Source organism: Cyprinus carpio, chromosome B3 (assembly GCF_018340385.1).
Source record: "Cyprinus carpio isolate SPL01 chromosome B3, ASM1834038v1, whole genome shotgun sequence".
NCBI classification, from domain to species: domain Eukaryota; kingdom Metazoa; phylum Chordata; class Actinopteri; order Cypriniformes; family Cyprinidae; genus Cyprinus; species Cyprinus carpio.
In genome coordinates, this window is record NC_056599.1 from 38,151,328 (window position 1) to 38,164,826 (window position 13,499).

At 41.8% G+C, this 13,499-nt stretch overlaps 1 pseudogene; it reads right to left on the minus strand.

Annotated features, from left to right (window-relative positions):
• Nucleotides 1-1,414: 1,414 nt before the first annotated feature.
• Nucleotides 1,415-9,456, minus strand: LOC122136826 (annotated as a pseudogene).
• Between the last annotated feature and the right edge of the window lie 4,043 nt (nt 9,457-13,499).

Consider the following 13,499-nt stretch of genomic DNA (forward strand, 5'->3'; position numbering starts at 1 on the left):
TGTCTCAAGGGACCCAAAGGTTAGTTCATTGTATAACTATAGTGTCAAGACACGTAAAATAACTTTGTTAATCACATAAAACCGAAAAAAAAACCACTCTGGCGAGAAGCTTTTAATCTTATTACGATGTAGTATTTCATACAAATGTAACTATTAAATATCACTGTGACCGTCCTCCTCTGACAGTTTTCGAACAAACGGTCTCACATCTATGCACTTATTTCATCCTCAAACCTGTAACTGGTTTAAGTAAACATAAACAAGCATGAGACATACAAACGACAGGCTGAGGAAAAATAACCTAAACCCTTAAAATGAAAATTAAAATGATTTAAGCTAAATTTTACAAACCATCCTACAAACTCCCTTGGGTCATATTTAGCAATGCAGAAATCCATAAGACAAAGTCAAAACTACTTTACACAGAGTCCAGCTGTCTCAAGTGTGTTAGTAAAACCAAACACTAGATGGCCTTTGCATCCACTTGGTTGAGAGCACAGCGGTCCAAGCATTTAGTCCACGTCATTGCCTTGGTGGCAATACAGACAAGATGGCTTAGTGAAGTGGCCCGACAGGAGCAAAACCAGGTTTAGGTTAGTGCTTGGAACTTAGAGCAATTCTTCAGGATAATAAGACCCCTCCTTCAACAGTTCCAGTGCTGCTGTCAACAGTGAAGTTAGTTTGAGCCCCGGTGGCCACACCATAAATGTCAATATCTACATTGTGCAGAGAGTTGGGAACATAAAATTTGCATAGACATAATTTGCTTGCTTTCCATTTGAACAGTAGTGCCTTTAGAGGAAGCAAGGCCCACTGAGGTCAGTATGGGCACCACTGACCGGTGAGGCGGTGGTTTGACCCCCCTGCAGTTGAGACTGAACAAGTCCAGTAAACACAGGAGTATGTGGCCACCATATTGCAACCTAGAAACCACTTCAGGTCTCCTCAGTCTTGACAGAAAATACTATATATCGAGTAGGAGTCTAGTAAGTATGGTCCAGTCACCTGGTGAATGTATCAGAATAATTGATAATACTGAGGGGTCAGTGGATTACAATGGAGTTCAATACGCCAGTGTTCACTTCACTTCAAGAGTAACACTGTTTGGTTGAAGGTTGTGTTAAGGATTATATTTTACATGTTTAATTAACACATAAATGCCTAGCACACATTTTATAGATCCATTCCTCTTCTCTCAACTCTTTGGGATCACTTCCCCCTTCGTTGGGATAAAAATAATAATAATATAAAAAAAGATTAGAATGAAATAATAATCAGTATGAAATCACTATCTCCCATAACGCAAATACTGCTGTAATATTAGATACGCTAGTGGTTATACAATGTCTAAAATAAATAACAACTGCTTGTTTTTGTTCTCCAGGATGTTGGGAGAAAAATGTGCAAAAATAAATTTCAGCGCTTAAAAAAAAAAAGACAAATAAATCCGCTGATTAAATACATCGCTCTCCTAAAACCAAACTCAATGCCATTCCAGTCTACCAGGCCCCTGCATAGAAAAATAAAAAATCTAATCCAAAAGGAGACTAATAATAGCTGTAATAGATAGTTATGGTCTCATCCGATTAAATTAATAGATTATACATCAAAACATTACAGCCTGAAGCCAAGAGCTTCAAAGGTCAAAGGTTAATGCTATAGTGCTGCACCAAACCCTTCCCGTTCAACAAGGCGCAGACTTCAGGAGTCATGTGAGCTGGATTAGAGAGGGCCCTACATTAACAAACCGATCAGGGTTAGTGGTGAAAATCAACAGGCCTCAGTGCAGAAATGTATTAAAATTCTAGTCAGAACTCTACATCCATATCAACATCAAGCCCACAGATATCTTGAGTGACTGACACGCTTGGCAGAATTTAACGTTTATGTGATGCAATTTGCTCGAAAGAGAAAAAAAATCAAATAAGCTCTTAGGTGTCAAAAGGGAATTTTTGGTGAGGCTGATGTAATGACAGATTGAGTCTTTGAGCGGAGATTAAAACAGGTACACTAATCATAAACATTATGATTAATTTCCTTTTAGTAACTATGTTAAATTGGATATTCAAACCTTTTTTATTTTAAATAGACAGTTAAAAGTGTCTCTCTCCACTGCTTTAAAGGAGAACGTACCTTTCCCCTCAGTTCAGTTTAGCTCCTCCACTCCCACAACACTTATCAGTTCCTCTTACGTGAGCGCGCCTGTAAAGACGAGCTCCTTTGAGAGACTGAGAAGAGAGAAGAAAGACGAGACCGGTCTGCCGCACGAGACTGTGACACGATTCACTACACTGCCAAGGCACAGACATCCAAGAACACAAACACACACTAACAATCAACATTACAATGAATAAATAGGTCCTCCAGAGCACTCACAGATAAGTTATTACTCGTCACCGCCGCGCTTTCCTCATCACAGAACAGTTTTATTCAGGAATTCTGGTTGAGACCGCTCTCGGGTGATGGACAGAGGGGGATTGTGGGGCCGGACTGGCACAGGTGGCACTAGAGGTCTATGTACACCCATGGCACCCAGTATACTAGAATTGACTACTAATTATATAGCTGATCTCAATCAATCAGATATCCACCTTCAAAACAACAAAAACAAAAGGCCGAGTAATAACTGCTTCCTGTTTCGGCATTGAGTGAAAGCACATTGCAGACGAGATGATGAGAGTCGTGGGGCAGATGCAGTGATCCAGTTATCCTTGTGAAATCAGTACTTGAGATGAAATGGACATTCCAGGCGATTCGCTCTCCCTCGCTCTCTCTCTCTCTCTCTTTTCACCCAGTCATTAGCCTTGTCCTCTTTTTTCCACTATTCTCATGCTTTTATTCTTGCTAAAGGAATGACAGGGCAGGAATTAGGCCAAATCTTTTGCTGCTGCAGCTCCGTTCTCCTCCTCAGTCTCTCCTCCTCCCCCTTTGTCTTTTTTCTTTCCCCCCTTCTCCTTTTCTTCTCTTTCTCTGCTTTCTCCTTCTCCTTCTTCAGCCGTTCTTTCTCTGCTTTCTCCTTCTCTTTCTTCTCCCGTGATTTTTGCTTCTCCTCCTCTTTCTCTCGTTTCTTGTCGTCCTTGGTTTTTCTTTTCTTTTTTCCATCTTCCTCCTCCACTGCCGTTTTTGTGGTTTTCGGGGCAAAGGTGGGTAATGGGGCGTTGTTTGCGGTGGGCGATGGGATGTGGGGGGTGGTGGTGTGTTCAGAGACGACTTTAGGCGACGGCTGGAGCATCTGCGCGTTGGATGCGTGTGCAGTTGGAGCCGGTGGCGTGGTAGTAGATGATGTTGTAGCTAGTGGACTGGGCCCATGCGGCGCTGGGGGACGTCCACCGGCTCCAGCATTAGAGGCAGATGGCACAGGAGGTTTTGAGGCCACTGCACTGGTGCCGCCCCCAAGGGGCTGCAGTGGGACGATATCCTGACCAAAGCTGCCAGAAATGGAGCCCTTCTTATTATGTGGTGGAATCGGAGTCTTGGACTTTCTAAGGCCAGGAAGTGGACAGGAGGCTTGATGACACACGTAAGGGTCCAGGGGGAGGGATGTGACTGCCCAGGAAAAGACAGGCTGCCGCCAGAGCTGATCGCAGCAGCCCCGGTGTTTTCTGCTCAAAGATGGCCCTTGTGCCGTGGTGCAAACGCCGTCCCGGTTGGTGAGTCAACACTCCACGAGATTCCCGCCACTTACGCACCTGAATACCGCATCCCTCTCGATGAGGGCCTCCGTCACAGACAGCGAGCCACCTGAAAACAGAGCAGAGAGTGAGTGTGAGAATGGATCTGGCAAACTCTGGTACTTCCGATTGCATGTAGGGATATGCCAGTATTAAATCTCATGTTGCGATTAATTGCTAATGCTTTTATCACGGTATTCTGGCCGTATTATCCAGGGTATACTGAAATATAGTATTACAGGTTTAACAAATGTTTTCAAATAACAAAAACAACTGAACATTTGAATACAATAAAGCAATACACAGAACAATTATAAAATTAAAAATTTTACACTGATTAAAGTGCAAAAGAATTATAAAGACTAAAAAATAGGTATCACTTTACAATAAGATCTCATTAGTTAACCTTTAGTTAATGCATTAACATTCTGAATGAGCAATAGCTACATTATCTTTGTTAAAAAAAAATAGGCTACAACTCTACAACTCTTCATTAAATAACACAGTTGCAACTTTTGATTTTAAAAACGCGTTATTAAATGTTGGAATTACCTAAGATTAACAAAATGTTTAGAAGAATTTTTCATTGGCAGTTTGTTAACTAATGAATGAACTAATGTTAACTAATGAAGCCCTAATGTAAATTGTTTATTGTGTAATGTGTAATGTGCATTGTGACCAGTTGGTGGGACAAAATACTCTAAAATGCATTCAAAAATTCAGAACAATTTGTATTAAAATAATTATTCACTGTATTTTAAGTGCCCACAATAATAATACTGGCACATGGTCTAATTGCGTGTTCTCTCGTCGTAAAAAGCGATTGTGTGCGTACCTCTTGCACAGAACTTCCTCCCTGATATTTTCAGGAGGAATGTTTCTCAGTTGCTCCATGGTCTCATACATGCCCTGCAGCTCACGGAGCTTATCCACAGACCCCAACATCTGCTTGAGGAGCACCAGACCCACCCTGAACACAATCTTCATCTCTGACCAAAAAAAAACCCATAAACATTTAAAATTCCATTTCAATTCGGTTCTGAAATATCTTCTCTTTATTTTTCATAGAATCTTTGAAAAAATCTTGTTTCAAAAAAATTAAGCAGCACAAACTGTTTTCAAGATTGATAATAATAATAATAATATATAAATAATAAAATGTTTTATTGTGCAGAAAATCAGCATATTAGAGTGATTTCTGCAGGATCCCGGTGACACTGAAGGCTGAAGTACTTACTCCTGAAAATTCAGCTTTGGATCACAGGAACTAATTATTTTAATAAATTAATTTCACAACACATTCAAATATAAAAGTTATTTTAAAAATTGTAATAAAAATTTCACAGTATTCTTCATATCAAAATAAAACACAGCCTTGGTAAGCATAAGAGATTTCTTTCATAACCATTGATAAATCTCACCAACCTCTAAACTTTAGAATAACAGTATATTAAGAAATTAAAAAAGATTGTGTTGAATTTAAGCACAAACAGAACTATTGTATTTTGTCATAATGTATATGACTGACCTTCACAGAAGAACTATGTCCCAAGACACGCAGGACACAAGACCAAGGCAGGGTACGGGAGAAAATGCACATAAACCACTCTGTCATGTACAAGATGGGGTCGATCTCTTAAAATTTCTCAGGTGACGGTTAAGCCATGGGACAAACTCTCCTCAGAAGAGAGAAAAAAAATCTCTCCGTCCAGCTGGGATCGCTTCCTGAGGGACAGAAGAAGAGAAGAAAGGAGGAGTTTAAAACTCTCTCCGCTCGGTCCTTGTAATAGTCCCTCTTTGAGTTGGAGTACTCACCAACCCAGCGCTGTAGTAGCCAGGCAAGTATTTCTCACAGATTTGCACCAGACACCAGAAGGCTTGCTAGAAGAAAATGACAGTGAAGTTGGTGATAGCTTCTTCATATCCGGTGATATTCCTAAGTCACATTTTTTTTCACCTGTTGTCTTTTTTTAAAGAAAAACAGCCTAGCGGAAGAGCAACATAGACATCTTTTTAGCTTTGTTCAACTCTGTCTTACCTCAGCAGGCATGTGCATGAGCAGCACTGCTGCCACTGGTGCCTGAGCCTGACAGTTAGCCCTCATCTGGCCGATTGAGATTGTGTAGGCCTTCAGTATACGGTACAGGTCCTGCTGCCTGAACACACACACACACACCACACACACACAACACACACACACACCACATAACACACACAACACACATTAGGTAAAATAACGATGGAACTAATTAATGAAAGATCGGACAATAAGAACTGCATTACAATAATAGTTATTATATATTTTTATTACGAATTTTTTAAATATACTATTTGAAACCATGGGTGAGACATTACCTGCTTAGGATATTTGGTATAGATATAATCCCCAACATATAATAGATAAAAATGAGAAGCAGAGGTGGAGTAAGGGCGAGGGGAAGTTCAATCTGGTATCAATATGCACATTTATATTGTGAAAACAGTCTATAAAAACAAAGGGAGGAAAAAATCCCCTCCTTCAGTTTCCTAGATTGCGTAATGCTCTAAAGAAAAGCCTTACATCACCCTTCCCATTGATAAAACCCTCATCTGTATTTACCCATGTCCTCCCCGAGCAGCAAAAACATCTCCGTGGAATGGGAACTGCCTGTGCAAGTCCTTCTCTATGATGTCCAACCACTTCGGAATTCCCTGCTCTTGCTCCAACTCCTGAGAGACAAGAAAAAGTAGAATAGTGAAAAAAAGTGTAAAATAAGAAAAGAAGAGTGTGTTGAGCAGATCAACTGAGATTAACAAGACATGCTGAGAACATTTAAAAAGTAAGACAGGGCTCAAGATTGTATGCCTATTTTTCTTGACAATTTAACAAAGTGTTGTTAGCGGTCTTAACAGCAACAGCATATGAACTTTGGGGAGTGGTTGAATTTAGCACCATGACTGTTTTCACAGAAGACGTCAAAGCTGACCGTACATCAAACTTTCGGGGATTGGACTCGAGGAAGCTCCTGGCTGTTGGAGAGCAGCTGCCGGCTTTAGCCCTCAGTGAGGAGGGGATTCCTTTCCTGCAGCGCATTTTCACCTGCATCAGAAAGAAAACAAACTCAGCAACTATAAACAATACATAGGCACAGTATTTTCTATAACCTAGTCAGGAATGCCTTTCTGTGACCCTTTAAGTAAGAAACAGACCTTTTGAAAGCGTCGAGATACCCCTTTGTCCCAGTTTCTGAACATGTCCAACCATTTCATCTCTCTCTGCCTCGCCACGGCCACAGCGAGATGTCCGCCTCACTTACAAGACAGAGAGGGATTTCACAAACACATAAACCACACCCAGGACAAATCAAAACGCTTATAAGCACCGCATCATAATGCCCTTGAGATAAATGATGAGCTTCTGACAAAAGGCTATTATTGAATCTGAGAGAGACAGACACCTGTAAAAAAGCTACAGACAATTACTTGCTTTTGAATCTCTAGAAAAGACTCAGAAACTCCTGAAAAGAATCTTCTGTTATTGGTGAACTAACATATTGAGTTTTTGTAGTCTTGTAAAGAAATTACGTCTTCCAAATGAACACGCATACACTGCACACACAGCTGTAATGATACCAGACTAGAAGTGAACTGACACCCAGAGATAGAAACTGAGGCCAAGGTCTGAGGCTCGGATTGGAGTCCTACATAAAAGGCAACAGTGTGCAGTTTCTGTGCCCCCAAATAGCATTGTAAAAATAATACTGTTTCATCTAAAACAGAAACTCTAGTCTATCATTGGTCACACAAAAACACAAAGAGACAGTCCGTGCCTCCAACTCACACCACCCATAAACAATTAATACAATATATCACATATATCTATCGATTATATATTATATATATATATGTATATATCTCTATCTCATATATAATGATATATGACACACACAACACACACAGCACAACACCCACACACACTCACAGGCGGCCACTTGATTAGGCACGGCACACCATATGTTCAATTGAGTGGTCCCACACATTGCTAATCAGCCAATCACATGGCCGCCAGAACAAGACAGCCTCCAAATGCATTTAGGGCAGCTCGAAATGTGGCACGACCCGGAGCGAACGGACGCCCTGGCTGACAGATCAAATCAACTTAAAAATCGACCCGTGCGGATCAGAATGGGGAAGAAAAGGGATTAAGTGACTTGACCGTGGAAGGGTGTTGGTTGCAGTTTGGGATGTGGTGGAACGGGAGATGGATCATGGATGTGGCCCAGCGACAAAAATCTGCAGCAATGCGTGATGCTATCATGTCAATATGCCAGGAAACTCAACACCGCCTGCAAAGGCCTTTAAATGGTCTCTCTCAGTTCTAGTTCTGGAGGCTATACACCTTCATGGGGAACGACTGCTGCCTTGCAAAGTTGTCCAAAAGATGACCATTTGATGGATTGCCACAAGGAGGCTACGACACAAATGGTCATTTGCAAAATAGGGCGTGGCTGTTCCCCAGAGCTCTGTTTTCCAAGCACATTATAACGAGTGCGAATGGGAAAGGAAAAGAGGTGGCCTGTCGACAAAAGTGTACAAGCCAATAGAGGATCACTGCCACCCTGGAAGGATATGTGAAAAATCACCCACACTTTCAAACAAGCGTCTGATGCGGATATTTCCACAAGTATGGGCACTGCACCTTTGCGAGTGTCAGTTGCTTCAAGACAACCAATCAAGGACACTAAAACCTGAACGGTATGGTCAAGTACATGGGTTTCAAGATGTCCAATATTCTAGTGTCAAGCCACCTCTTGAACAACTGACAGCCGTTAGAAGCGTTTCCGGCTGGGCTAAAGACAGGGAACTTGGTACTGCTATCTGAGTGTCCCAAGGTCATTTTCTCTCGATGAAAAGTAAATTTTGCATTTCCTTTGGAAATCACGGGTCCCAGAGTCTGGAGGAAGAGAGCGAGAGCGCACACAATCCACGTTAGGTATGACGAGAGGTGAGGGGAGACGTACAGTATAAAGTTTCCACAGTCAGTGATGGTTTGCGGTCATCCGCTGGTGTTGGTCCACTGTGTTTTCTGAGGTCCAAGGTCAACACAGCCGTTATACCAGGAAAGTTTTAGAGCACTTCATGCTTCTGCTGCTGACCCCACTTTATGGAGAATGCAAGATTTCATTTTCCAACAGGACTTGGCACCTGCACACAGTGCCAAAGCTACCAGTACCTGGTTTTAGTGTTGTCACGATACCAAAATTACTGTTTTCGATACCGATACCAAGTCAAAGAATTGCGATTTTCGATACTTTTTTGATACTTTTTCTGAAAAGGGGGCAAATTACACTCTCAATAGCATTGCTAGGGTGCGTTATTTTAAAAACCGGGACACCATTCTAATCATATAACACACTAATAAATGAACATATTGTGACGAGTCAGCCCTGCTACCCTCCTAATTATTATCGGCACCCTGTCATAAATCGCAGCCCCTTTACCAGGACTCCTGTTTCCGTCCCCCCCCCTGACAGGACTTCTGGGCATGTATGCTGATGAGGGAAAAGGCCCGACCCGCGATGGATCAAAGCGGAATAGGCACGGCGTGATGACATGGGGCACGAACTCGAAGGAAATGGAGAGTCTCAATAATCCTTCCCCCCACCCCCACCTTCCCGTCATGCCCACGTTTAAGCGCACCCCATCGTTGCACCTTCTCACATGGCTGAGAACAGGCTACTCGTACCGTGCATGGCACACTGGTGTCCTCGGGGAAGAACAGGCGGGTTGCGTTGAGGGACTCCATGCCCCACAGAGACTATGAGACTGCCCGGACTCCGCCCTTACCTGGACCCTTCTATTCAGAAGAACACTAGCCTGAGCCCACACGAACCCGCAGCATGGCCAGCAGGACACCAGAATCACCCTGTTGGTTTGACTACTACTCCCCTACTTTGGACACATTTTATTCTCCTCTTGTTTGTTATTATCCTGCTTAAATAAATCCATCTCCGAATGGCCTGACGCCTATCGCCGGACCAATGCCTAGTACTGTCTAGGTTGCTCTCCGTATGAACAATCTGAACCAACAGATATATTAAACATTTGGCATGTAACATATGAAAATAGCAAGAATATAAACAATAAATTTAGAGCAATGAAATTCACGAGTAAAAGAAAGAATAAGATTTTTGCAGCAGTAGCCTCAGTTATCATCAGCAAAACATAAATAAGAGCAATAACTATATCATCTTGATTCTGAACGTTGAAAAGTACTTCCATATTGTCACGTCCTCGCATCAGCTTTGTCTACCAGTAGTGCAAGGAAAGGCGTGTCGACAGTATCACTTTGTGACTCTCACCACTGCCTAGCCATTCCTTTTTGTGCTATGTAGTGTGTGTCACATGGCACAGCCTGCAGATTTTTTGCTGGTTGTGGCCGTGCAGGAGAAACAACACACAAGTCACGTCCGTGAGGGGCACTGAAAATGGGAGCAAAAGCGTGTGTGTTGCCCAACACAACCAACATGCAAATAGCCTCTCTTTCAAATCATTGAAGCGAGGTCAATTCTTTGAAGAGATATACGATAACTAATAAATTGTATGGAATCGTGACGTTTTTCATATCCGAGAGGCGTAGAATCGCCGTACTTGAAGGCGATCGGTGCACCGCGGCAACCCATACCTCCCTGGTTTACTGCCGACAATGGTAGACCCCTGTTTCTTAATTGGGCCAGCAACCGCGCGCTGACCTTAACCCACCCAAAAAATCATCTGAGGTATTTGCTTGAAAGAGGAGCAGAAGATGCAGACTCTGCCAGACCGCAACAAATGCCAGAAGAGGCTGATAGGCCCCACTATCAGAGCCAACCGTGGGCTCGTCAATAACACCTGAGCTCCAGTGACCCAGCAGACGTGATGGTTCTGACTTCCAGGCCACGCTGCAATTAGCGCAAGTAAGTCAGCCTAAAGGTAGCCTCCAACATCCCCAACTAAGCTATGAGTCGACTGTACATGACCTCCATACTTTTCATGTTCATGACTTTTCAGTTCGACGCCAAGAATTTTTTCTAAAAATCCTTTCTTCTTGGTATCATGGTTCGTCAAGTAATGATTCTAGAACTTTCCTGGAGATACTGAATGTTGGGAGCGATTTTACTTAGATGTCAGTCCATCTATAATCAGCAAAATTAAAAGAAATGAAACATTGTCGTCAATAGTTATAAGTCTTGTCCTGGTGTGATAATGCAATGAATTATAATATCCAAGCTATACAAGTTTTTACTTTTTTGAATGGAAGTCAGGGAAATAACTCAACTTGCAAGGCTATTAATCTAAATAGTATATCTATATAATAGCATATGTAATGAAACAAAATTTAAAAGAAAACGATAAACGGACAGACCAGCAACGCCTGACCATATGAGAAAGTCTAATTTTTAAGACTATCCCCAAATTTACCATTATTGAAATAGCTGAAAAAGCATGCTGTGGTGGGTCAAGTGTGTGTTAAGTTCTGCCCTGAACAACAGGAATTAAAAAAGGAAATGATCAGAATGGTAAAACAACAGTGTTATTGCCCCCCTCTTCAAGCCATAAGTTGGTCTAGTACTGTAGATGATAAAGCGGAGGAGTCGCGGAGGAAGGAGGAGAGACAAAAGTGCATGGACAGTCAGTGCCCACTCCTGACCTCAGACGAGGCCCTCTCAGCACGCCATGCTGAAGCATCGCACACACAAACACATATGAAGGACACAGAGAAGACAGCGAGAGAAAAATGGCACACAGGCGAAAACGGAAAGAAATGCGGGAGCCTGCTCTCGGTTTGATGTCGACTGAATTATATAATAATTCATAACAGCCACCTCTTTCACCACTCAGGTGCCTGCCAATTACCCTGCCATATCTACAGCAATTATGAATGCTTACTCTGAATTATCGAAAACCAAGGATATGAACCGAGCCATATACCCTAGAATGTCGAATAATAGAAATAATAAGCAAAATAAGTATCATGTTTCAATTTTAACTATACATATAAACTTAAAGTTCATAGTTATATAACTAAGTCGAACCTTAAACACAATTACAGTCACAACAACATATGCTTTTAATTTTTCTATGGGGATGCCGGTGTATTGTGAAATCAACATCCCTCAAACTTGGTCCTTGACCAATATTCAGCAATGCTTGTATAACACTAAACTGCGTCTAAAACACTAAAACACTAGTTTTTAAAACAATCAATCGCCTTGTTCCCAATGTTTTGCTCAAAATTAACAGTTATAATTGTAATTAATAAACTATGCAATAAATATAAATATATTTACTACTTTATTTTACTAAAACATCTCAATAATAATATATTTTTATTACAAGTAAAAAAACAGATTCTCAGAAATTCTAGTGATTGGTGAAGATGAAATGAAGTATAGTTTTAATTTTTACTTGTAAACGGACAGTTCGGACTGATTCATACAAGTTAAGTAATTCTAATGCCAGTCACCCCCCCACACCGAAAATACTATAAAATTTATTAAATAATAATAATCTAAACTTAATGAGAAAAAAGCAGAAAAGTCAACCATTAACGGAAAATGATATATGACCAGAAGATGTGATCGTACTGCCTACGTTCAGACGCTACCTATTCCAGCTCAAGGAGCAAGTAAAAGCAGTCGACAAATCAGATAGCTCCATGTGCTGTTGTAAAAGACGACTACTGCGAGCCCCATATCATGTAGAAAGTGCGCAGACCATGTCATATACCGCCAGCAGGTAATTATGAATAACACAGGACCGCTGTTGTGGGCCCATTCAGGTGCATTGCTTATATAGGTTAGACTTTAAGTTTTACTGTTCTTGAACAAGAGATAAGGGCCATTTTAAAAACAATTTTGTCGATATAATTAAAGTTTTACGAAGAAAATGGAGGAGTTGTAAAAAACAAGATCACAAAACAGAGTCTGCTTTTTACGGTTTTGTGCGGGGGGAACGTGTGGTTGGTAGGGGAGCGGGGGAGGGGGCGAGCATACATGCGTCAAATATCTGTAAAACAGCATGTAAAAGCATTGCCCTCCATAGATCAGTATGAATAATCCTGATACATTTAAAAACACATCAGACTCTTATGAAAGTAAAATGTTTATGCAAGAGCTTTCATGTTGACTTCGAACTATAATTTGATAAGGATGACGCTTCAGTTTTAAGGTCATATTTATCTTAATGAATCCTAGAATGGTAGCATGTTCATTCGGGCTGAAACGCAAAATGCAAGCAAAGAAATGTTAAATATGCCTTGACCGGAGTATAATTATCTTACGCTGGTACCACATACCGGATAATGTCAAATACTCTTATATAAATCAATGTGCGGTTCGCTATGCACTCCAAGTGCCCCTTCAACAAGCGGACACGCAATTAAAATAGCATGTGAAGGAATATGAGTTATGTGTCATTCTGCTTCACCACACACAGACCCACCTGCGCCCTCAGGGGGTTGTACTGCGCTCCTCTGTCTCCCCCCCTCCCTTTTTTTTTTACCAGGTTAAGCCTGGTTATGTATCAGCTACGACATCAATGTTTTTTTTTTTTGTTAGACCGTTTGATCTCCGAAGTACTGACGCCCATCCGAGCCTGCACGTCAGCACATCACCGACTGGCTGATAGCAGAATCTCCATGTGGTAAGACAAGAGATTAGGGCTGGGCACCTCGGACTACAGATAGTCTGATGCGTTGGTCCGCGGTAGCTGGTCGGGCTTGCGGTAATTCCGGCCAGGGCATGTATATGACCAGGACCCACTGGCACCTGACTGCACCAGCATGCGCTGGGGCGCTCACGGGCGTCT